General features: G+C 44.4%; 1 protein-coding gene and 1 pseudogene across 2 annotated transcripts in view; one reads left to right on the top strand and one right to left on the bottom strand.

Annotated features, from left to right (window-relative positions):
- The window catches only part of GLB1 (galactosidase beta 1), a 224,857-nt gene that overhangs the window by 62,075 nt on the left and 139,226 nt on the right, over positions 1–23,556 (top strand). The window lies entirely within an intron of this gene.
- Positions 1,534–23,298, bottom strand: LOC148045876 (uncharacterized; annotated as a pseudogene).

Raw genomic sequence — 23,556 nt, 5'->3', positions numbered from 1 at the left:
GTATTGGAACCATCCTTTCAGCCATCGGGAATCTCGGATGCTGGCAACTTCATACTCAGGCGGCTCCTCATTGTCACGAGGTTCTGTCTGAGGATGATCTGGTTGGCGAAGAGGACAAGCCAGCCATTCAGGAACAAGGAGAGATTGATGAAAGACCGGATGGACTCGCATCGAATGTGGCAACGTCAGGTGCTAGGCGACCGGATTGATGATTGCTTCAACAGGAAACAGGCCAAGGTAACGGTGGTCTAACTTCTTGACGGCCGGTCTGAGAGAAGGTGTCTAGTGGACAGCCACACTTGACCCCCTATAGTCAACACCGGCGTCGCGCAATGAGACTTGTCCACAACTCTCTTATAATCCTCCTTGGCTTTTGGCTTTACCCAGATATCATCGCACCACTTGATGGGCCACCTGTAGTTCTGACAAAAAGTCCTTAGCTGCGGGGACCGGTGAATTGATGGGTGTGAGGTGAAAGAACTGAGGATGATACCCTACACCGGCCAAGAAGGGCGTCATTTGCGTGGATGTGTGCTGTGAGTTATTGAACACAAACTCCGCCACTGCCAGGTAGTCCGCCCAATCATTTTGCTGCTGGTTCACAAAGCAGTGCAGGTACTACTCCAAGATCCTGATCACTTTCTCTGTCTCTCCGTCAGTTTCTGAATGACAGTTTCTGAATGAGGACAAGCAGATTTTTACATCCAAGACCTTCATCAGCCCTTTCCAAAACTGGGTTGTAAATTGTGTTCCCCTGTCTGATATGATCCTGTCAGGTAGGCTGTGCAGCCTGAAAACATGTTGGATAAACACGTGGGTGGTGGTGCGGTCTGTCGGTAATCTCTGACACGGGATAAAATGCGCCATCTTTGTCAGCATGTCTACCACTACGAACACCGTGGTAAATCCAGAAGACGGAGGCAAGTCCGTCAAGAAGCCCATAGAAATGGCCCCCCAGCGTCTCTTCGGTGTTCGCAATGGCTGGAGAAACCTTGGGGGGGGGGGCGCTCCCATCGCTGACTTGGCCTGCCGATACTGTACACAAGACGTGATGTAAGATTGTACGTCATGTCATAATCGGGGCCACCAGAAAGTATGGGAGACCAGGTTCAAGATCTTGAAGAGGCCAAAGTGCCCCGCCGCAGGATTATCATGGCACTGGGATAGAATAAGTCCCCGAAGTGGCCCCACTGGCACATAGAGTCTGTCTCGGTACCGCAAGAGTTCATTGGTGAATGTCCATGGGGAGGCAGGCCCCACTTCTGCTTTCCATTGTTCCACCCAATTGTCATGCTGCTGCGCTTCCCGTATTTGAGGCCATAAGTCCTCAGGCTCCTGAACCATGGAGAAGGACTCTACAGGCAAAACTGTCTGGGGTGGAATCTGGAGTTTGGTACAAGAATACTTGGGTTTCTGCAAGAATGCATCTGCCCTTTGGTTGTGCGCACTGGGTATGTATGTCACACGGAAATTGAACTGTGCAAAGAAGAGGGACCACCGAATCTGGGGCTGGTTCAATTTTCGTGCGGTCTTTCAAAATTCCAAATTTCTATGGTCCATCCGGACTTCAATTTGATGTCTGGCCCCCTCTAAATGATGCCTCCAGGCCTCAAACACCACCTTATTGGCTAGTAACTCCTTCTCCCAAATAGTATAATTGCGCTCAGAAGAGTTGAGTTTCCGTGAATAATAAGTGCAAGGGAAGAGGATACCGCCGGAGGCGTGAGCCTGAAGTAATACCGTTCCAACAGTGATATCTGATGCATCTGCCTCCACTACAAATGGAGGTCAGGATGCCTCAAGATGGGCTCTTTCATGAAGGCTTGCTTCAAGGCCTGGAACGCTTGATGGTCAGCGGCACTCCAGTGACATGGAACTTTCTTCTGAAGGAGCCGAGTGAGGGGCGAAGTCAGGGAAGCAAAGCTGTGGAGAAAGGTCCGATAATAGTTGGCAAACCCGAGGAGTCGTTGGACATCCTTCACTCACCAAGGAGGTTGCCAATTACGCAAAGACTACCTTGCCCAGCTCCATCGCAATGCCTTTAGGAGAGATACGATGCCCCAGGAACTTGATGGTGGACTGCCAAAACTGGCATTTCTCCAGTTTCGCATACAAGCGATTTTCACAGAGCTGTTGTAGGACTAGGCATAAGTGCTGCCGATGACTCTCCCGGGAAGATGAGTAAATTAGAATGTCATCTAGATAAATAACGACAAACTGGTCCAAAAGGTCCCAGAAGATGTTGTTCATAAAATGTTGGAAGACGGCAGGGGTGTTGGTCAGCCTAAAAGGCATGACCATATACTCAAAAAGCCCTGGTGCCGAATGCCGTCTTCCATTCATCCCAGGGCCAGATCCGGACAAGATTATAGGTTCCACGCAGATCCAATTTCATGAAAATTGTAGCCTCTCTGAGCCGCTCCAACAGTTCAGGAATAAGGGCAGAGGATATCGATTGCATACCATGATATAATTAAGTTTACGGTAGTCACAATATAGTCTCAAATCTCCGGTCTTTTTTTTACGAACGGCTTACGGTTTATTAGGATTTGTATGCCGCCCACTCAAGAGAGACTCAGGGCGGCTTACAGATGAAAACAGGGAGGGGGAACATATAAAAATTAAAAAAACAGACATTAAAATTGCACGACGTTCATATAACTTAGGATGGGGCTGGATAAATCAACAGCCCCAGGCCTGCCGGAATAGCCAGGTCTTAATCATTTTGCGGAAGGCCGGAAGAGTAGTAAGGGTCCGGATCTCCACGGGGAGATTGTTCCATAGGGCCAGAGCAGCTACAGAGAAGGCCCTTCCCTGAGGAGTCACCAGCCGACAATGACTGGCAGATGGAATCTGGAGGAGGCCTAATCTGTGCGATCTTATAGGTCTCTGGGAGAAACAAGACTGGTTCAGACAGTGGATGAAGACGAGGGTCAGATAAAACCCTGAGCTAGGTTTTTGTCCAAAAAGTGGCCCACTCCGGATCTGATTGAGAAAAGACTAATCATAAACCCCACTTTACCTCGGTCAGTGGGGAATCCTCTGCTCTCAAGCTGATAAACAGGTGGCATTGTCCCACAAAAGCATGGCTTGGTTGCCATCGAATTTATCAGGCACTGCAACTGGGCATTTCCTCCGAGGTGCTAGTGGAGCAGTGTGAACTTGGAGCTGAGCCACCTGGGCAGCCAGCACAGCTACCTGTTGCGTGAGCTGTGCGTTTTCTGCACGAAGCTGCTCCATTTTAAATTATATTTAAATCTGTTTTAGAGGGCAAGAAACAAACTGTTCTGTCCCAAGCCTCTACAATATATATGGACACAGACTTTGCTGTCTGCCACAACTAAGGAGGGAGATAAGCAACCCCTTGGCTGGGAGCCAAGAAAGCTATCTCTATGAAACAAGGCTTGAACTCACGAAATTCTCCTGATCTTTCTCTACAGCTGGATCAGTAAATTGTTGTTTCCTGCAAAATTCTCCTCCCGTTGCCCCACCTATAAGCTCTCTGGGAGGGGCCAATCAGTAGCCACCTGTTCCTATTTCCTTCTCTGACCCTTTTTCCAAAGCTGCTTCCTCCTCCTCACAGTCCTATGCATACATACGTCAGGGACAGCCTCCCTCTGTTCTTCCTCATGGCTCCCTGACTCAGATGCCACCTGGTGGCCAACAGGCCTCTCTAGTCCCTGCTCTGACTCTGAACACTCCCCAGAGTCTTCCTCAGCCTCCAGGGCAGTCCCATAGTGTTCATCGTTGTCAGATTCCAGTAACAGCTCAGCCGGCTACTGTTGGGCCACAACACATGAATTGCCAATTTAGATTATTAAAACCTTTTGGTGCATCCAAAAATAACAATGCCATTTGTTTTCCAAGGTGTACTTCATAGTATTCTAATGAATTCAATATAATTTGCATGTTATCTCTAATTTGTTTCATGGGTAAAAAGCCAGTTTGATCTGAGTATATAAATTCACTTAACAGTCTTTTAAGTCTTTCCGCCATGATCGATGCAAAGATTTTATAATCCACGTTTAATAAAGAGATTGGTTATAGTTCTTTTTTTTTTAACATTTCTCTTTTATTTTCATTTTCATACACTCACATGTATACTGTACATAGCGAACGCCATACAGCATTAAACAATAATTGCATCAATTCCTCTTGTCAACAATGCCCCAGAAAATAGAAACCCAATATAACTCTTCCGCTCTCCATACACCTCCTTCTTCCATCACCCTCCAACTTTCTATCTTCCCTCCATCATCCCCCTCTACCCTACTTCCCCTCCCCCTCTACCACTCTTCTCTCCACATCTACTCCCCCCCTTCCTTCTCACCTTTCCCTGCCACCCTCTCTCCCATCACTCTCTGCCCATCTTTCTTCTTTCCCACTCCTCCACTCCTTGGTGTATTTCCGCTATATGTCAATATTCTTGGCCTATCCTATTTTTAAAGAAAAGTTAAGAAAAAAAACAGTATACATGTGAAGTCACATTACATTGAGATCTAACCTAATATATATCCGTCCCTCCCCCCCTCCCCCCCACATCCTTCCCCCCGACTTCCCAGAACCCGTACACGGTATACATTTTTAACAAACTCAGTCTAAAATATATTGAGAAGAAAAGAATAAGAAATTAATAACATCTCTACATTGAGCTTAGCTCCTTCTTGCTAAGCTAGCTTTAAACAACTTAAATCATTCCTGGTCTTAAGCATAGGCTATCTGGAATTTCTTAGTCCCGTATTTATTTTGTATATAATCAATCCATTTTCTCCAGTCTCGTTTATATCTCTCATTTGAGTGATCTTTAAGATATGCCGATATTTTAGCCATCTCGGCTAAATTTGTGACTTTCAATGTCCACTCTTGAATTGTAGGCAAGTCTTCCTTCTTCCAGTATTGCGCCACCAACAGTCTTGCTGCCGTTATTAAGTGCAAAATCAAGTTAATCTCTACCGCTGTAAAGTCAGTACTTATACCTAACAGAAATAACTGAGGAGTAAACTTTATCCTTCTTTTAAAAATATTTTGCATAATCCACCATATTTTTATCCGAAATGCCTTAACCTTTTGGCAAGTCCACCATATATGGAAATATGTAGCATCGAGAGAACCAGATCTCCAACATTTGGGTTGTAAATTCGGATACATAGAAGCCAACTTTTTACGATCTAAATGCCATCTATAGAACATCTTGTAAAAATTTTCTCTCAGTTTTTGAGCTTGTGTAAATTTCACATTTCTTACCCAAATTCTTTCCCACATATCCAACATTATCGGTTCTTCAATATTTTGAGCCCACTTTACCATACAATCTTTAACTAATTCTCTTTCCGAATCCATCTGTATTAATACATTATATATCCTCTTTATATGCATTAAACTTTGATCTCTTATTTGTTTAAATAGATTATCCTCAACTTGCATGAAACCAATTTTTTGATCTATTTTCCACCTGGCCTGTAATTGCCCATACTGGAACCATGTTTGAACTGCCTTCTCCTCTTTCAATATCTCTAAGGATTTTAGTTGTAGTGCCCCCCTTTCCAAGATGAGGAGCTGTCTATAAGTAGTTCTATCCTGTTTTTGTGCTATATTCATATTTTCAATTGCATGTCTAGGAATTGCCCACATGGGTATCTTGTCATTTAGTTTATGTTGATATTTTTTCCAGACCCGCAGTAAAGCATTTTTTAAAATATGACTTTTAAAGTTTTTGTCCAGTTTTTTGTTGAATAACAGGTAAGCGTGCCAACCATATACCAGATCATATCCCTCAATATTCAATATCCTATCATTGGTTAAATCGATTCAATCACTAATTACGGATAATATCACTGCATTGTAATATAGTTTTAGGTTGGGTAGTTTCAAGCCTCCTCTCTCGCGTGCATCTTGCATTATTTTCAGCTTTACCCTCGGCTTCTTTCCTGCCCATACAAATTTATTGATACCCTTCTGCCATTCTAAAAGATTTGCATCTTTTTTGAGTATGAGTAACATTTGGAAAAGAAATAAAAATTTTGGTAAGATGTTCATTTTCACTGCCGCTATTCTTCTCAGCAAAGATAAGTGCAATTTCTCCCATTTTTTCATCTCTATCTGTATGCTATGCCAGAGTGGTTCATAATTATACTTATATAATTTCCCATTTGAGATTGAAATATTAACTCCAAGATATTTGACCTTTTTGACTACCTCACATCCTAACATTCCTCCTAATGTTCCTCCTTACTACCCTCCCAGCCTTCTGCAAAGCCGTTAAGTTCTGGCTGCTCCAGCAGGCCGGGGGGCTTTCGAAATATCCAGCCCCACGGAAACTGTGACTGTTGTGTATTTTAAAGTGTTGTTTTGTTTATTTATCCCCTCCCTTGTTTATTGTAAGCCACCCGGAGTCCTTCGGGAGTGGGCGGCATACAAGACAAATAAAACTAAACTAAACTAAACTAATTCTTCCTTTTGTTTAGTATTCATATTTATAGTTAATATTTTTGTTTTCCCTAAGTTTATTTTAAAATCAGACACGTGACCATATTGATTAATCGTATTCATTAAAACCATACTGGATTCCTGCGGTTGTTCCAATATTATAACCAAATCATCCGCAAAAGCACGCACTCTGTATTCTTGCTGCCTAATCTTAATTCCTTTTAGACCATCCAAGCTCTGTATTTTATTCAACAATACTTCCAACGTTATAATAAACAATAGTGGGGACAAAGGACAGCCCTGTCTTGTACCTTTTCCAATTTGAAAAGAGTCTGTTAAACTTCCATTGACTATGATTTGAGCTGTTTGCTGTTGATATATTGCTTTGATTGACTGTCTACCTGCATTTTTTGCAATATCTTCAACAGAAATTGCCAATTAACTCGACCAAAGGCTTTCTCAGCATCCAAAAATATGAACGCAGCAGGAATTTGATTGTTCTTCCCCAAGTATTCTAATGCATTAATAACTAATCTAACATTATATTTCATTTGTCTCCCTTGTATAAAATCTGTTTGGTCAGCGTGTATCAATTGTTGAATAACCAGCATTAACCTATTTGCTAATATTTTAGTAAAAATTTTATAATCTACATTAAGTAATGAGATAGGTCTATAGTTTTTGGGTTGAGTAGTATCTTGATCTTCTTTGGGTATCAAAGATATAAAAGCTGTCTTCCAAGATGGAGGCACCTTACCTTCCGTTTGAATCTTATTAAATAATTCTCTAAGAGGTTCTACCATTTCTAACTGTAAATTTTTATAGTAAGCCACTGTCAAGCCATCCGTGCCTGGTGCCTTCCCTGACTTTATTTTTATTTTATTTTTTTTATAAGTATTTTTCTTAGTAAAAGAAAAATGCAACAACCAATATCTGGTAAAAGACAATACAACATCCACTGTTTTGCTTTACATTTGACTACGTTTCGAGACATTCCCATAATATCAAAATCATTATAGACATCAAAGGTTAGGTATCTTCTTCCCTCCCTCCCTCTTTCCTTCCCTCGTTTCTTCTTTCCCACTCCCTTCCCTCCCTCCTTCTCTCCTTCCCTCCTTCCTTCCCTCCTTTCTTTTCTCCTTTCCTCCTTTCCTTCTCCCTCCCTTTCCTCTCTCCATCCCCCCTCCTTCTCTCATACCTTCCCTTCCTCCTTTCCTCCTTCCCTCCTTCCTTTCTTTTCTCTTGAATTCCCTCCTTTCTTCCCTCCTTCCCTCCTTCCTTTCTGCTCTCCTTCTCTCCTTCCTTCCCTCCCTCTTTCCCTCCTTGCTTCCCTACCTTCTTCCCTCCCTCCTTCCTATCCCACTTTCTTCTCTTTTTTCTCTCCTTCCTTCTTTCCACCTCTCCCTTCCCTTCTCTCCTTTCTCTTCCTCCTTTTTAACCTTCCCCCCTTCTTCTGCCTTTCCCTTTTTCCTGTTCCTCTCCTTTCTCCTCCCCATCCTGTCTTTCCTACTGCCCCTCCCTCCCTCCTATCTAACCTTTGTAGCATTTACATATTTTCCTCTACTGAGGGCGACCTGGTTCTCTTTCCTTTCCTTGTTTAAAAAAGGCAAGCTTTACAGGATGCGAGATGAAGAATTATTTTCATCTCCCATTGCTCATCTCGCCTTACCTAGAATGAACCTTGGTTGCTAATTCCTTGCAGGTAGTTGTAACGGATTACCTATCAGCTTTTCAAGTTTTTCCAACGTTATGGTCTAGCAGAGTTGCTCAACGGTGAATTCTCACCTCTAATACATTTCTCCTCTCCCTTATCTCTCAGTTTTTGTGTGTTGTTCGTTAGGGTTGTTGCTTGAATCATATTGAGTTAGTCAGCTATCTCCTATTATGTCTTAAGTCTTCACTGTCTCATCAAGCCATTTGTACAATTTCTCCCAGACTTTATAAAAGTATCTTCTTTATCGTTAATCCGCATCGTCAGTTTGTTCATTTCTGCTAATTCTAAGATTTTATTCATCACCATAGTGCTAGTGGGGGCATTTTCACTCTTCCAGCACTGTGCGTAAGCAATCCTTGCCGCTGTCAAAATGTGAACGAGAAGGTATTGATTGATTTTACATATTTTTTGATCTGTTATCCCTAATAGGAAGGTTTCTGGCTTAAGACATAATTTCATTGACAAGATTCCGTTCAGCCATCTTAGTATTTGCTTCCAATACGTTTTGGCAACTGGACACGTCCACCACATGTGGTAGTACGTGCCCAGCATTGTTTTACATTTCCAGCATTTGGCCAATACTTTTGAGGAGATTTTTGCCAGTCTTGTCGGAGGAAGATGCCAGCGGTAGAACATTTTGTATATATTTTCTTTATAGGCCATCGATTTTGTCAATTTCAAGTTCCACTCCCAAACCCTTTCCCAATCATCTAGGTCTATTGTGTGGCCGATATTTTGGGCCCAGGTTACCATGACTTCTTTTACTCTTTCTGCTTCCATTTTTCGAATCAGGAAGCAGTTGTATAATTTCGAGATTACTTTCTCATCTGGTCCAATTAAAATTTTATCCAGTTCCTGGTTCTTGTTCTGGAAGCCAAATTGTTCTAAGTCTAATCTATGTTTACTTTGAATTTGAAGGTATGGCCACCAATCAATGTTTATTCCCCTCTCAGCCAAATTTTCCCTAGAGTTTAGTCTATTTTGATCATCTAGCAATTGTTGGTAAATAACAATTTTATCAAAATTTATCAAATTCGGGTATATCAGGGCTTCCGTCGGGGATATCCATTTGGGAAGTTGGGTGTAAAATTTCCTTCTGATTTCCAGCCAGTTCTTAATTAATACCCCTCTTAAATGGTGCCTACTAAAATAATTGTGGACTTTGAAGCTGAGTTCAATGAAAAGAATTTATTGATTTTTCTCTTTTTTTTTTGTTTTTTTTTAATTTTCTTCTTTTTTTTATCTTTTAATTTTCAACTTACTTGGTTTTATTATATTCTAGATTGTGTTTGATAAAAAGCTATACCGGGTATGGGATCTGGGAAGTCAAAGGGGGGTAGGGAGGGGGGATTACAGGGGGGAGGGGGGGAGGGGGGAAACATAGTTTCAATTTTCAAAACAATAAGAATGCACCTGTATACTGTTGCTCCTTTTTCTTTTTTTTTCTTTTCCTTTTATTTTCTTTTTTTTCTTCCTTTTTTTTTCTTTTAATGTTAGTATAAAATACAAATCGAATAGATTAATGAATAGTAGAAATACACCGAAGTAAGGAGTAGAGGGAAAGAAGAGGGAGGAGTAGAGAGGGAGTGAGAGGGGAATGTAAGGAGGGTGAAATGGGGGAAAGGGGAGAGAGGCATGTTAGAGGGGGAGGGGAAGTAGAAGAGGGGAATGTTGGAGGGGAGAAATGAAAGTTGGAGGGGGAGAAGAAAGGGTGTATGGAGGATGAAGTGTTATGTTGGTTTCCTATGGTGGAATATAAGATGAGTTGTGTTTAATCGCACAGTATACAAGTGATTGTAAAATGAAAATGAAAATAAAACAAAGTTGAGAAAAAATAATAATAATTGTGGACTTTATTTCCCTCGCACCATAGATAGTTGTGCCACCCATATTGCAGGTCATGGCCCTCTATCGTTAAGATTCTTTTGTTGGCTAACATTACCCACTCTTTTGTCCACATAGTTGTTGCTGCTTGATGATATGTTTTCCATTCCGGTAGGCCCATTCCCCCTTGTGCTCTTTTATCCTGGAGATGCTTATATTTTATCCTGGGCTTTTTGCCATTCCATACAAAATTTCGTACCATTTTGTCTAAATCATTATAAAATTTTTCCCCTAATTTGACCGGTGCCGTTTGAAATAGGTAGAGGATTTTTGGCAGGACATTCATCTTGATTACTGCGACTCTTCCCATCAATGATATTTGTAGTTTCGACCAGTTTTTTAAATCTTTTTGGATGTTTTGTAGTAGTTTATTATAGTTATCTTCTTTTATGGAAGAGCATTTTGCAGACAGCCAGATCCCTAAATATTTAATTTTTTTGGTTACCTTTAATTCCATTATTTCCTCTAGTTCTCCAATCTGATTTTTGGGAAAGTTTTTTATAATCATTTTAGTCTTTTCCTTATTTATTTTTAATCCGGCCACATGCCCAAAGTTCTCAATGTCCTTCATCAAATACGGTCCTGAAGTTAGTGGGTCTTCCACAATAAAAACCATGTTGTCCGCGAAGGCCTGTGTTTTATATTGTTCTTTTTTTATAGTCAGACCCCTAATTTCCTGGTTTAATCTTATTTTATTTTTTATTTTTTATTTTATTAGTATTTGTAGGCCGCCCATTTCCCTGAGGGGACTCAGGGCGGCTTACATAAAATAAGGAAGGGAGGGTACAAACAATAGACACAAACAATACATAGAAGTAAAATAGTAAGCAACATTCATTCATCATTCGGGTGGGGACAAATTAGCTTTATCCCCAGGCCTGACGGGCTAGCCAGGTCTTAAGGGCTGTGCAGAAGGTCTGGACGGTGGTGAGGGTACGAATCTCCACGGGGAGATCGTTCCAAAGGGTCGGAGCTACTACTGAAAAGGCTCTCCTCCGTGTAGTTGCCAGTCGGCACTGACTGGCAGATGGAACTCGGAGGAGGCCTAATCTATGTGATCTAATTGGTCGCAGGGAGGTAATTGGCAGGAGGCGGTCTCTCAAGTACGCAGACCCACTACCATGAAGGGCTTTATGAGTGACAAGTAGCACCTTGAAGCGCACCCGGAGATCAACAGGTAGCCAGCGCTACATATGATATATTACATATCATGTAATATATCATGCATATGTCCTCCTACATATGCAACACTGTCAAGAAACATCTCAAACTTGCTCAAGTGATAAAGAAAACTCATCTTCTCATTGCAAGATTCAGGGATCTATTACGGTACCTATGTTAACTTTCCCCATTTTAAGTCCCTGCTGTTCTCCTAGTCGCCCACATATACCATAGGTTCCAGCTAAGATAATGTTCTGTTTCTCCTTTGTCCCTCAGCCAACCCGTCATTCTATCCATTTCTGCACATTCGTAGATCTTTTTAATTAAAGCATCTTCCGGCGGTATAGTGGTGGATTTCCAAAGTTGTGCATAGGTTATTCTTGCGGCCACAATTATATGCAGGCTCAAATGCCATATTGAACTGCTTATGTTATCTGGTTTGATGCTTAGTAACAGGTTCTCAGGTCTCCATTCAATGTTTGCCCCGGTAACCTCTTTTAACCATTTTTTAATCCTTTTCCAATATTTCGTGGCCTCAGTACAGGACCACCAAACATGGTAGAATGTGCCATCCTTTCTTCCACATTTCCAACACAATGGAGATAACCCAGGAAACATCTTAGCTAATCTCGTTGGGGGGAAGTGCCACCTATAAACCATCTTGTATATGTTTTCTTTGAATGCAGTAGAAGTTGTAAGTTTAATGGTCTTACTCCATAGATCCCACCATTTGCCCATTTCAATTTCATAACCTAGGTTTCTCTCCCATACTGTTAGAAGGCTTTTGTCCATCTCTTCATTAGTATCTTGGCAGGTCAAAAATTGGTAGATCTTCGATAACATTTTTTTGTCTCCACCAAACAAGATCTTATTTAGCCCCTGAGGGTTTGGGTAGATCCCGAAACGTGCCTTATCACTTTTAAACCTGTTTCTAACCTGTAAATATTCCCACCATTCCAAATTCCTGCCCTGTTGCTCTAATTCCATCTTTGTTTTTATGTTGCCCTCTTCTGTCATGATATCTTTATATGTTATGTTTCTTGTCCAGTTAAATAAACTCGGATGCGTTAAGGCCTCTAATGGTGCCAACCAACACGGAACCCTAAGATAATATTTTTTCCTCATTTTTTCCCAGACCCCCATCAAAATCTTCCGAATATAATGTCCCATGAAGTACCTATGGGGGGTGTCTCTTTCTTGCCAGAGGGAGGCATGCCATCCCTGGGGGAGGTCATGTCCCTCTATAGCCAATAGGCGCCTTCTATTCAACATCACCCAATCTTTCACCCATGTCATGATTGCTGCGTTATAGTATGCTTCCCAGTTGGGTACTCCGAAGCCTCCCAGTTCTCTGCGTTTTTGTAAGGTTTGGGCTTTGATTCGTGCTTTCTTGCCTTGCCAAATAAACTGTGTCACTATTGTCTCCAAGGATTTAAAAATTTTTTTGTCCAATTTAGTTGGTGCCGTTTGAAACAAAAACAAAAATTTTGGTAATACATATGTCTTGACTGTCGCGATTCTGCCCATCAGAGACAATTGTTTGCTACTCCAATTAGTCATATCTTTGGATACCTCTTGTAGCAATTTCATATAGTTATCTACCTTGATAGAGGAACATCTCTCCGTCAGCCAAATTCCCAAATATTGTACTTTGTGGGCCATGTTGATCCCTAACAGGCTTTGTACTTCCCTTTTCTGGTTCAGAGTCATATTTTTAATTAACAGTTTTGTCTTCTCTTTGTTTATACGTAGCCCCGCTATCCTACCATACTCCTCTATTTTACATAAAAGTTGTATCCCAGACGCCATAGGGTCCTCCAGGATAAAAACAAGGTCATCGGCGAAAGCCTGGACTTTGAATTCCTGAGCTTTAACTCGTAACCCTTTAATTTGTGTATCGCTTCTCACTATTCTAAGAAGGGGTTCTAATGTGAGGATAAACAGTAGGGGGGATAGCGGGCATCCTTGTCTTGTGCCTTTACCAATCACAATGTCACCCGCCTCTTCTCCGTTTACCAATATTGTCGCGGTTTGTCGTACATAAATTGCCCGAATTGCATTTTAAAAACTTTCTCCAAACTTCATGTTTTCTAATTGTGACAACATAAAATTCCAATTTACCCGATCAAAAGCCTTTTTTGCGTCAAGAAACATAAAGGCCACTTGTTTATCTGGCCGAGCTTCATAATATTCTAAGGCATCCAAAATAATAGTGTCTTGTTTACTGATTTCGTCCGGTTTATATAATTTCTTATAGTAATTCTGTACAATCTTTTTCCTTTCCCCTATTTTCCTGTTTCAGATTCCCCTCCTCGTCACACAATTGTTTAATAATTCTTTTGACCTCCTCTTTTCTTATTTTGTGGGCCAGCCATCTCCCAGTTTTATTTGCATGTTCAAAATAGTTCTGTTTCATTCTCTTAATATTTTGTGCTACTTCCTCTTGCGAGATCATATTTATTTGGTGTTTGATTAACTCTCCTTTTTCCCTGTGTCTGCTATTGTCTGGCTCTTTCTGAATCAGCAATTCTGTCTCTCTTAATTCTTTGTTCAATGTATTAAGTTTTCCCCTATACATTTTATTTCTTCTTATTAGATAGGCTATTGATGTTCCCCTCACAACTGCCTTCATCGTGTCCCAAACGTTTTGTATTGAAGTCTGTTCTTTACCGTTTTCTTTGAAAAAATAGCCCAGTTCCTTTTCTATTTGTTGTACGAATTGTTTCTCTTGTAATATGTTCTGGTTTAATGTCCACCTAGCTTTTATCCTTGACTTCCCTTTCCATTGCCATAAGACTGGGTGGTGGTCGGCCCACTTGTTCGTTATTATTTCAATGTTTACAGTATCCATGAGTAGTTCCGGGTTTGACCAGACCATATCGATACGGGACCATGAATTATGTGGTTGAGAATAAAACGTGTACTGTTGTATCTTGTCATTCATTGTTCGCCAGACATCGTAAAGGTCTAGTTCCTTCACCATATTTGCATAGGCAGTCGGTAGTTTCCTTCTTGTACTTTTCTTGTATATACCCTTATAATCCATTTTACCGTCTACTATTGCGTTGAAATCCCCTAGAATACATATATTTTGCCACTTTATTTCATTTATCCTCTTGTATAGATTTACATAAAATCTTTCTTGTTTTTGATTTGGAGCATAAATTCCAACTAGTAAAAATTTTTCCCCACCATTCATTATCTCTACCATTAGTACTCTACCCTCTTTGTCTGCATGTATTAATTTGGGGTTCAACCATTCCTTTATATACATCACAATTCCCCTTTTTCTAGTTTGTGCTGACGAGCAAAATGTTTTACCTAATTTTGGACAATTTAACAGGTTATTATATTTCTCTTTAATATGAGTTTCCTGAAGACAAATTACATCTAGCTTTTGTTTCACTAGATCCAACAGTACACGTTTTCTTTTGGAAGTTATGTTAAGACCATTTATATTAGCTGACAGTACATTCGTTTCCCATTCCCCAGTTCCTTTACAAGTTGTTCGCTTTTCTGGCACCTTTAGATCTTGTCTCAATTGGTGACCTTGCTCTTGAATCTTCTCTGCCATATCTCTCTCGCTCTCTGACCTCTCCCGTCTCTCGCCCCTCCTGCTGAGTTGCAGTTATAGTGTCCTCCTGTCTTAAGGTTCCTTCTTTATTAAACCTCTCTTCATCTGCTAGTAAGAGCTCCTGGAATTCTTGAGCTTTCTCCAAAGTATCTAGCCGGTACTTCTTTTCCCTCCATGTTATTAACAATCCTTCTGGAAGAAGCCATCGGAACTGGATTCTGTGTCTGTTTAATTGTGAGGAGAGGAAGTTGTATTTCCTTCTCTTCTCTCTGACTCTCCGAGGAATCTGCTTTAAAATGAGAATTTCTTTACCCTTATACGTTAGTGAGTCCCCTCTTATTGTGCTTAGAATGTCCTCTCTTAGTTGTCTTCTCAACACCCTCACATGTATCTCCCTCGGAAGTCGATGGCGTCTCGCAAAGCTTGTATTGATTCTATAGACTTCGTCCAGATCGTTAATGACCTCATTTTTCGGCCTGTCAAGAACTAGTCCCAGAATTTCTCCAATCAGCTCCCGGAGATCTTCATCTCTTGCTTCCTCCACGTTTTGTAGTCTCAGATAGTATGCTGATCGCTCTAATTCTAGGTGAAGGATGGCCTCCTCCAGGTTTGAATTTATAGATTCCAGTTTATCCTCTACTTTGTCTATCCTTTTTTCCGCTACTTCCGTTCTCTCCTTAACATTTTGAATTTCCTGCTCATTTTTCGACAGCGCTGCTTGTATCGCCCCTATACGCTCCTCAATCTTTCCCATATTATTTTTAACTTCCTGCATTTCATTCTTTACTCCCTCCAGGCCTTTGGTAACGTTTTCGCTCATCTTCAGTATTGCCTCCTGTAAAGAGTCCATTGTTACCTCCTGGCCTTGTGGAGTTGGGGCTGTCTTATCTCCCATTTGCCTGCCCTCAGGCGACTTTTCCCTCATCGGGGTAGATAAAGGAGTTTGCTTTTTACTCCCTTTGGTTAAAGTTACTGTTCTTGTTGCCATTTACGTTAATTCAGTTCTCCCCCTTTAAGCTGTAAATCTAGTACCTTCTGGTTGCTGCTTGAGTAATTATACAGTGCCCGGAGGATATGCAAGGTAGTTAAACTAGAGCAGAGCTATACAGCATATAATCAGTTAATTCTGCAATATCTGGGAGGCGTTTACTAACTAGGGGGAAAATGTTTCAGCGTGAAGAGACAAGAGACGGGAGAGGCCAGAGTTTCTGAAAGCATTTTAGAGCTCACCCATCAATCACTTCCTGTTGTCAATATAATGTTGTCCTTCTGTTGCCTCTAACCGTAATATGGCGCCGCCTTCTCAGTGTTTTAAAGCTGGCTCAAACCCTCCCAACTCACCAGCTTTTTCCCCCTTTTTCCCACGAAGAGGGCAGATCCAACCGACTGTCTTTCTCTTCTCCGTCTCGTCCTCCGTTAATCCTCCAGCTTTAGATATTCCAAAGACTCAGTCTTTCTCTTTCCGCTCCATCACTTGGCTCTCTTAGATCTTTCCTGTCCGTCTTTGCTGGCCGCTTCAACTAAATGCACCCACACACGAATCTGTGCTCATAACAGTTAAGTTATTAGTCCCTTCAAATTTAGGCTTTTAGGTCAAGTTCTTACGTTTGCCGTCTTTCAATCCGCAACGTTCCCTGCAGCTGTGCTTCCCTTCCTTTTTGAAGGCTGGCAGTCACGTCTTCTGGTCGGCCATTAACCAGCCGACCTCTTTTGCACGCGCTCTGAGGGAGCCTCTCGCTTTGTGGGGGGAGATCGCCTTTCTCCCTCCACTGCTCCGATGCTTCGCCTCTCCACAGGTCCTCGCACCTCGAAGGGACCTTGCCTACTACGGCCACGCTCGTGCAAAGACCAGGCGAACCGAACAGAGGATCTGTCGGCAGCTCGCTCCGGCGCGACGCCCTCCTTCCCTGACTTTAATTGCTTAATTACCTGTATAATTTCCCCCGAGGTTATCGGTTGATTCAATTTTTGCCTGTGCTCTTCTCTAACTGAGGGTGTTTTCTCTTTATCTAAATATTTGTCTATATCTAGACCATTAATTTTTTCCCCCTTATACAACTCTGTAAAATATTCCCGAAGTGCCTTTTGAATCTCATCCTGTTGAGTTTAAGTTTAAGTTTTATTTTATTTATATGCCGCCCTATTCCCTAAAAGGGACTCAGGGTGGCGAACAACTTAAACGGGAAGGGGAAACATACAAGTACAAAATAAACATATTAAAATGACCAACAACCACACATGTCGAGAGGGGAGGGGAGCTCATCAACCCCAGGCCTGCCGATACAGCCAGGTTTTAACGGCTTTTCGGAAAGCAGGGAGAGAGGTGAGGGTCCGAATCTCCGCGGGGAGTTCGTTCCAAATGGCCAGAGCTGCAACAGAGAAGGCCCTCCCCCAGGTCGTAGTCAGATGGCATTGGCTGGTGGATGGAACACGGAGGAGGCCGGCCCTGTGCGATCTAATGGGTCTTTGGGAGGTAATTGGCAGCAGGCGGTCTCTCAAGTACCCAGGTCCAATACCATGAAGGGCTTTATAAGTAATAACTAGCACCTTGAAGCGTATCCGGAGACTGATTGGAAGCCAGTGCAGCTCGCGGAGGATAAGTGTAACATGGGTGTATCGAGGTACACCCACAATCGCTCGCGCGACCGCGTTCTGGACCAGTTGAAGTCTCCGAGTGCTCTTCAAGGGCTGCCCCATGTAGAGCGCATTGCAGTAGTCCAGTCTTGAGGTCACGAGGGCGTGAGTGACTGTTGCGAGTGCCTCCCGGTTCAGGTAGGGACGCAACTGGTGCACCAGGCGAACCTGGGCAAATGCCCCCCTGGTCACAGCCGACAGATGATGTTCTAAAGTCAGCTGTGGGTCCAGGAGGACTCTCAAGTTGCGAGCCCTGTCTGAGGGGCGTAAAATTTCACCCCCCAGCCTGAGTGATGGAATACTAACCAAATTTTTGGGAGGGAAACACAACAGCCATTCGGTCTTGTCTGGATTGAGCACAAGCTTGTTAACCCCCATCCAGACCCTGACAGCCTCCAGGCACTGGCACATCACGTCGACCGCTTCACTGAGTTGGCACGGGGCAGACAGATATAACTGAATGTCGTCCGCATATTGATGGTATTTTATCCTGTGCCGTCGAATGATCTCACCCAGTGGCTTCATGTAGATGTTAAACAGGAGGGGGGACAGGACCGAACCCTGAGGAACCCCATATTTCAGGGGCCTAGGGGTCGACCTCTGCCCCCCGACCAACACCGACTGCGACCTGTCTGAGAGGTAGGAGGAGAACCACCGAAAAACGGTGCCTCCCACCCCCACCTCTCGCAACTGTCGCAGAAGGATACCATGGTCGATGGTATCGAAGGCTGCTGAGAGGTCAAGGAACACTAGGATGGAGGGATGACCTCCATCCCTGGCTCTCCAGAGATCATCGGTCAGTGCGACCAAAGCAGTCTCCGTGCTGTAGCCAGGCCTGAATCCGGACTGAAAGGAGTCTAGATAATCGGCTTCATCCAAGGACCGTCGGAGTTGAGAGGCCACCACTTTCTCAACAACCTTCCCAATAAAGGGAAGGTTGGAGACTGGACGATAGTTGTTCAAAATGGCTTGATCCAGCGATGGCTTCTTCAGGAGGGGTCTCACCACCGCAGTCTTCAATGCCGGTGGAAAGAAGCCCTCCCGAAGAGAGGCATTCACCATCGCCTGGGTCCAGCTCCATGTCACCTCCTTGCTGTTTGCGACCAGCCAGGAGGGGCACGGGTCCAGTATACATGTGGCAGCACTCACCGCTCCCATGGCCTTGTCCACTTCATCAGGGGCAACAGGTTGAAAGTCAGTCCAGAGATGTCGTTCAAGACCTTCCCCCGGTACCCCGGCTGGCTCTGCGCAATTGGAATCCAGGTCCATCCGAAGCCGAGCAAGTTTGTCCGCGAGGAACTGGACATATTCCTCTGCTCTACCCTGTAAAGGGCTACCTGCAACCCTCATGTTTAGGAGGGAGCGGGTCACCCTAAACGGGGCGGCAGGGCGGGACTCAGCGGACACAATCAGAGCGGCAATATAGTTGTTCTTGGTTGTCCGTATTGCCGAGAGGTATGCTCCGATGCAAGCTTTTAATAGTGCTCGGTCGGACTCGGATTTACTGGACCTCCAGCAGTTCTCTAGGCGTCTCTTTTGGCTTTTCATCTCCCGGAGGTCCTTGGTAAACCAAGGAGCCCTCCTGGATCCACTGCTGCGGATCGGCCATAAAGGCGCAATCCGGTGGAGAGCTTCAGCCTCCACCGAGTTCCAAGTAGTGACTAAGGTCTCCACTGAGCTGCGGGCGAGAGTATCAGGCATAACTCCAAGTGCCGTCTGGAAACCCTGGGGATCCATAAGACGCCTGGGGTGGAACCACCTAATCGGTTCCTCCTCTCTACAGCGGGGGATTGGTCTCCGAAAGTCAAACCTCAGTAGGAAGTGGTCTGACCATGACAGGGGCAAGATCTCACTACCCCTCAGATCAAGATCACAACTCCACTGCTCCGAGAGAAATACGAGGTCGAGTGTGTGACCCGCTGAGTGAGTCGGACCCTGGATTACTTGGGTCAAGCCCATGGCTGTCATGGAAGCCATGAACTCCTGTGCTCCATCAGAGTGTTCGCCGAGCGAAGGCAGGTTGAAGTCCCCCAGTATCATAAGTCTAGGGAACTCAACTGCCAGCTCAGCTACTGACTCAGCTACTGACTCAAGGAGCAAGGGGAGGGCTGTTGAAACACCTCCTTCCCTCTATAGGTCAACTTAGATATATTTCGAGATTTCCTTTTTTTCCTAATCTGATAAGCTAACCATCTGCCAGGTTTATTTGGGTTGCAGAAAGTATTGTGTTTTGCGTATAACAAACTAGTAGCTACCTGGTCAGAGATCAACATATGAAATTGAGATTTTAATATTGCAATTGCTTCCTTGACCTTTGTATCGCCTGGATTCAATGTTAACTCCAGCTCTTTCCTCTTAATTTCCTCTTCCAATTCTGTTCGTTTTACCCCTTGTTTATGTCTATGTGCTTTATTTATATTTATCAGTATTCCTCTCATACGCTTTGCTTGCATCCCATACTAATTCCATAGGTGTACCCTTATTCATATTAAAAACAAAGTATTCGGTTACCAATTTTTTACAATCATTGATATACTTTTCATATCTAAATAAGTTTTCATTCAATCTCCAAGACCTTCTTGCATGTACGACCCCTCCCAATTCCATCCAAACTGGGTTATGATCCGAAAGGACCCTAGCCACAATCTTTGTCTTCTTCACCCTAGAAAGCAAATATTAGTGATTAGTATGAAATCCATCCTAGAAAGAGATTGATGTCTATCTGAAAAGAAGGTAAAATCATATTCCTCTGCATTTCTTTCTCGCCAGATATCTCTCAGTTCAAAGTCATCCATCATGTCAAAAAAGGTTTTAGGTAACTTTGCTCGCATCTTAGTATTTGGGCGAGAAATCTTCTTATTTCTCTTGGTATCTATAACGCCATTCCAGTCACCCAATAGTATACAAGACCTATAATCTCACTGTACTAATTTAGCATGAAGATTTCTATAGAATCCGTCTTGCTGTTGATCTTTTCCTCTGCCACTGTGTCTTGCTGGTATAGTTCCTTATAATATTTTTCTACTATTTTTTCCTTTTCTTCCTTTTCATTTCATTTCATTTCATTTATTGAATTTCTGTGCCACCCAATCCCGAGGGACTCCAGGCGGCTTACAGAAATGAAAAAATATTAAAAAGAATTTTTAAAAACAATGGGACACAACAAAGTTAAAAAAGGAACACAACAAACACCCAAACAAAAGGGGGCTGGACCTCAATCAAGGGGTCAACAGCCCCAGGCCTGCCAGAAAAGCCAGGTTTTAATGGCTTTGTGAAAGGCTATGAGAGTGGGCAGGGCCCGGATCTCTGGGGGCAGCTCATTCCATAGGGCCGGAGCGGCAACAGAGAAGGCCCTACTCCTAGGCGTTGCCAGCCGGCATTGTTCCACTGAAGGCACCCGGAGAAGGTCCATCCTATGCGATCTTATTGGTCTAAGGGAGGTATGTGGCAGAAGACGGTCTCACAGGTATCCGGGTCCTACGCCATGTAGGGCTTTAAAGGTGATAACTAGCATCTTGAATCGTGCTCGGAGACCAATGGGCAGCCAGTGCAGCTCGTGGAGGATAGGTGTGATATGGGTGTACCTTGGCACACCCAGTATCGCTCGCACGGCTGCATTCTGGACTAATTGCAGTCTCTGTACACTTTTCAGGGGCAGCCCCAAGTAGAGCGCATTACAGTAATCCAGTCTTGAGATGATGAGGGCATGAGTGACTGTCTGAAGTGCCTCCCGCTCCAAATAGGGCTGCAACTGGTGCACCAGGCGAACCTGGGCAAAGGCCCCCCTGGTCACAGCCGACAGGTGGTGTTCCAAAGTCAGCTGCGGGTCCAGGAGGACTCCCAAGTTGCGAACCCTCTCTGAGGGAGGCAATTTTTCTCCCCCCAGGGTTAAGGACGGACTGGATAGACTGTCCTTGGGGGCAACATCCACAGCCATTCGGTCTTGTCAGGATTGAGTGCGAGTTTGTTCACTCCCATCCAGACCCTAACAGCTTCCAGGCACTGGCACATCACTTCCACCGCTTCACTGAGTTGGCACGGGGCGGACAGATACAACTGAGTATCGTCCGCATACTGGTGGTATTTAATCCCGTGCCGGTGGATGATCTCACCGAGTGGCTTCATGTAGATGTTAAATAGAAGGGGGGACAGGACTGACCCCTGTGGCACCCCATAATTGAGGGGCCTCGGAGTCCACCTCTGTCCTCCGACCAACACCGACTGCGCCCTGTCGGAGAGGTAAGAGGACAACCACCGTAAAACGGTGCCTCCCACTCCCACCTCCCGTAACCATCGCAGAAGGATACCATGGTCGATGGTATCGAAGGCCGCTGAGAGGTCAAGGAGTACAAGGACAGAGGAATGCCCTCTGTCCCTGGCCCGCCAGAGATCATCGGTCAGTGCGGTCAAAGCGGTTTTGGTGGAGTAACCCGGCCTGAAACCAGACTGAAAAAGGTCTAGATAATCTGCTTCATCCAAGGTCCGTCGGAGTTGGAGGGCCACCATCTTCTCAACAACCTTCCCTAAGAAAGAAAGGTTGGAGACTGGACGATAGTTTTTAAAAATAGCTGGGTCCAGAGAAGGCTTCTTGAGGAGGGGTCTCACCACCACCTCCTTAAGAGGCCATGGAAAGGATTCCTCCATCAAGGAGGCATTCGTAATTCTCTGGAACCAGCCTCATGATACCTCCCTGCTGGTCGAGACCAGCTAGGAGGGGCACGGATCCAGTAGACAGGTGGAGGCACTCATCGCTCCCATGGCCTTGTCCACTTCATCAGGGGTGACAAGCTGGAACTCATTCCAGAAAGTTTGAACAAGACTCTCTCTCGGCATCTCTGCTGGTTCTGTCCAAATGGAGTCCGGGTGTGCCCGAATCTGAGCGATTTTGTCCAACAGAAACTGAGCAAACTCCTCAGCTCAACCCTGCAAGGCATCCCCCGTTTCCCCCCCCATTCAGGAAGGAATGGGTTATCCTAAACAGGGCGTCTGGGCGAGATTCTGCGGATGCAATGAGAGCAGAAAAATGCGCACATTTTGCTGCCCTTATCGCCACTAGATAAGTCCTAATGAAGGCTCTTAGCAGTGTTCAGTCGGATTTGGGGTTACTAGCCCTACAGCGTCGCTCTAGGCGTCTCTTTTGGCGCTTCATCTCCCGGAGTTCCTCAGTAAACCAAGGAGCCCTCCTGGATCCACTGCCACGGAGATGCCGCAAAGGTACAATCTGATCCAGGGTCCCAGTCGCTGCTGTATTCCAAGCAGCGACCAGGGACTCTGCCGGATTGTGGGCAAGAGAGTCAGGTATCTCCCCAAGCTCCTTCTGAAATCTCAACGGGTCCATCAGGCGTCTGGAGCGGAACCACTTAATCTGTTCCACCTCCCTGCGGTGGGGGAGTAGCTTCCAAAAATCAAGCCTCAACAGGAAGTGATCCGACCATGGCAAGGGCGAGATGTCTATTTCCCTTAACTCGAGATCACATCTCCATTGCCCCGAGAGAAACACTAGGTCGAGCGTGTGTCCCGCTCTATGAGTCGGATCCTGAATTACTTGGGTCAAGTCCATGGCTGTCATGGAAGCCATGAACTCCTGGTCCCCATCAGAGTGTTCGCATAAGGACGGCAGATTAAAGTCCCCCAGTACTAACAGTCTGGGAAACTCAATCGCCAACCTGGCTACTGACTCCAGGAGCGCAGGCAGGGCTGTTGTGATGCAGCTAGGAGGTAGGTACGCCAACAGCAAGCCCACTTGAACCCCTAGGTCCAACTTCAAAAGAAGGGACTCACACCCAACAATCTCCGGAGCAGGGCTCCTGCGAGGCTCTAAAGATTCCCGGATAATAATCGCCACTCCCCCACCCCTTCTGTGGTGTCGTGGTTGATGGAGCACCTGAAACCCTTCTGGGCACATTTCTGAGAGGGGGACTCCTCCCTCATGGCCCAGCCAGGTGTCAGTAATACATGCCAGGTCTGCCCCCTCGTCAAGTATTAAGTCCCGGACGAGGGGAGCTTTCTGGATCACAGGCCTGGCATTTAGCAACAGCAACCTGAGACCAGGGCCCTGGTTTCTCCTGCCACCTGGTCCTTGAATTGAGCTTATGGGGCCGGAACAAGGGATTGCTGTGATGTAGCGAGCCCTCCTTCCCGGATAATGGCTAGCCCTGTAGCC

Source organism: Thamnophis sirtalis, unplaced genomic scaffold, assembly GCF_051295495.1.
Source record: "Thamnophis sirtalis isolate CommonGarterSnake01/CBP01778 unplaced genomic scaffold, rThaSir2_p1.2 scaffold_4, whole genome shotgun sequence".
Lineage (NCBI taxonomy): Eukaryota > Metazoa > Chordata > Lepidosauria > Squamata > Natricidae > Thamnophis > Thamnophis sirtalis.
This window is presented reverse-complemented; position numbering and strand designations above follow the sequence as displayed.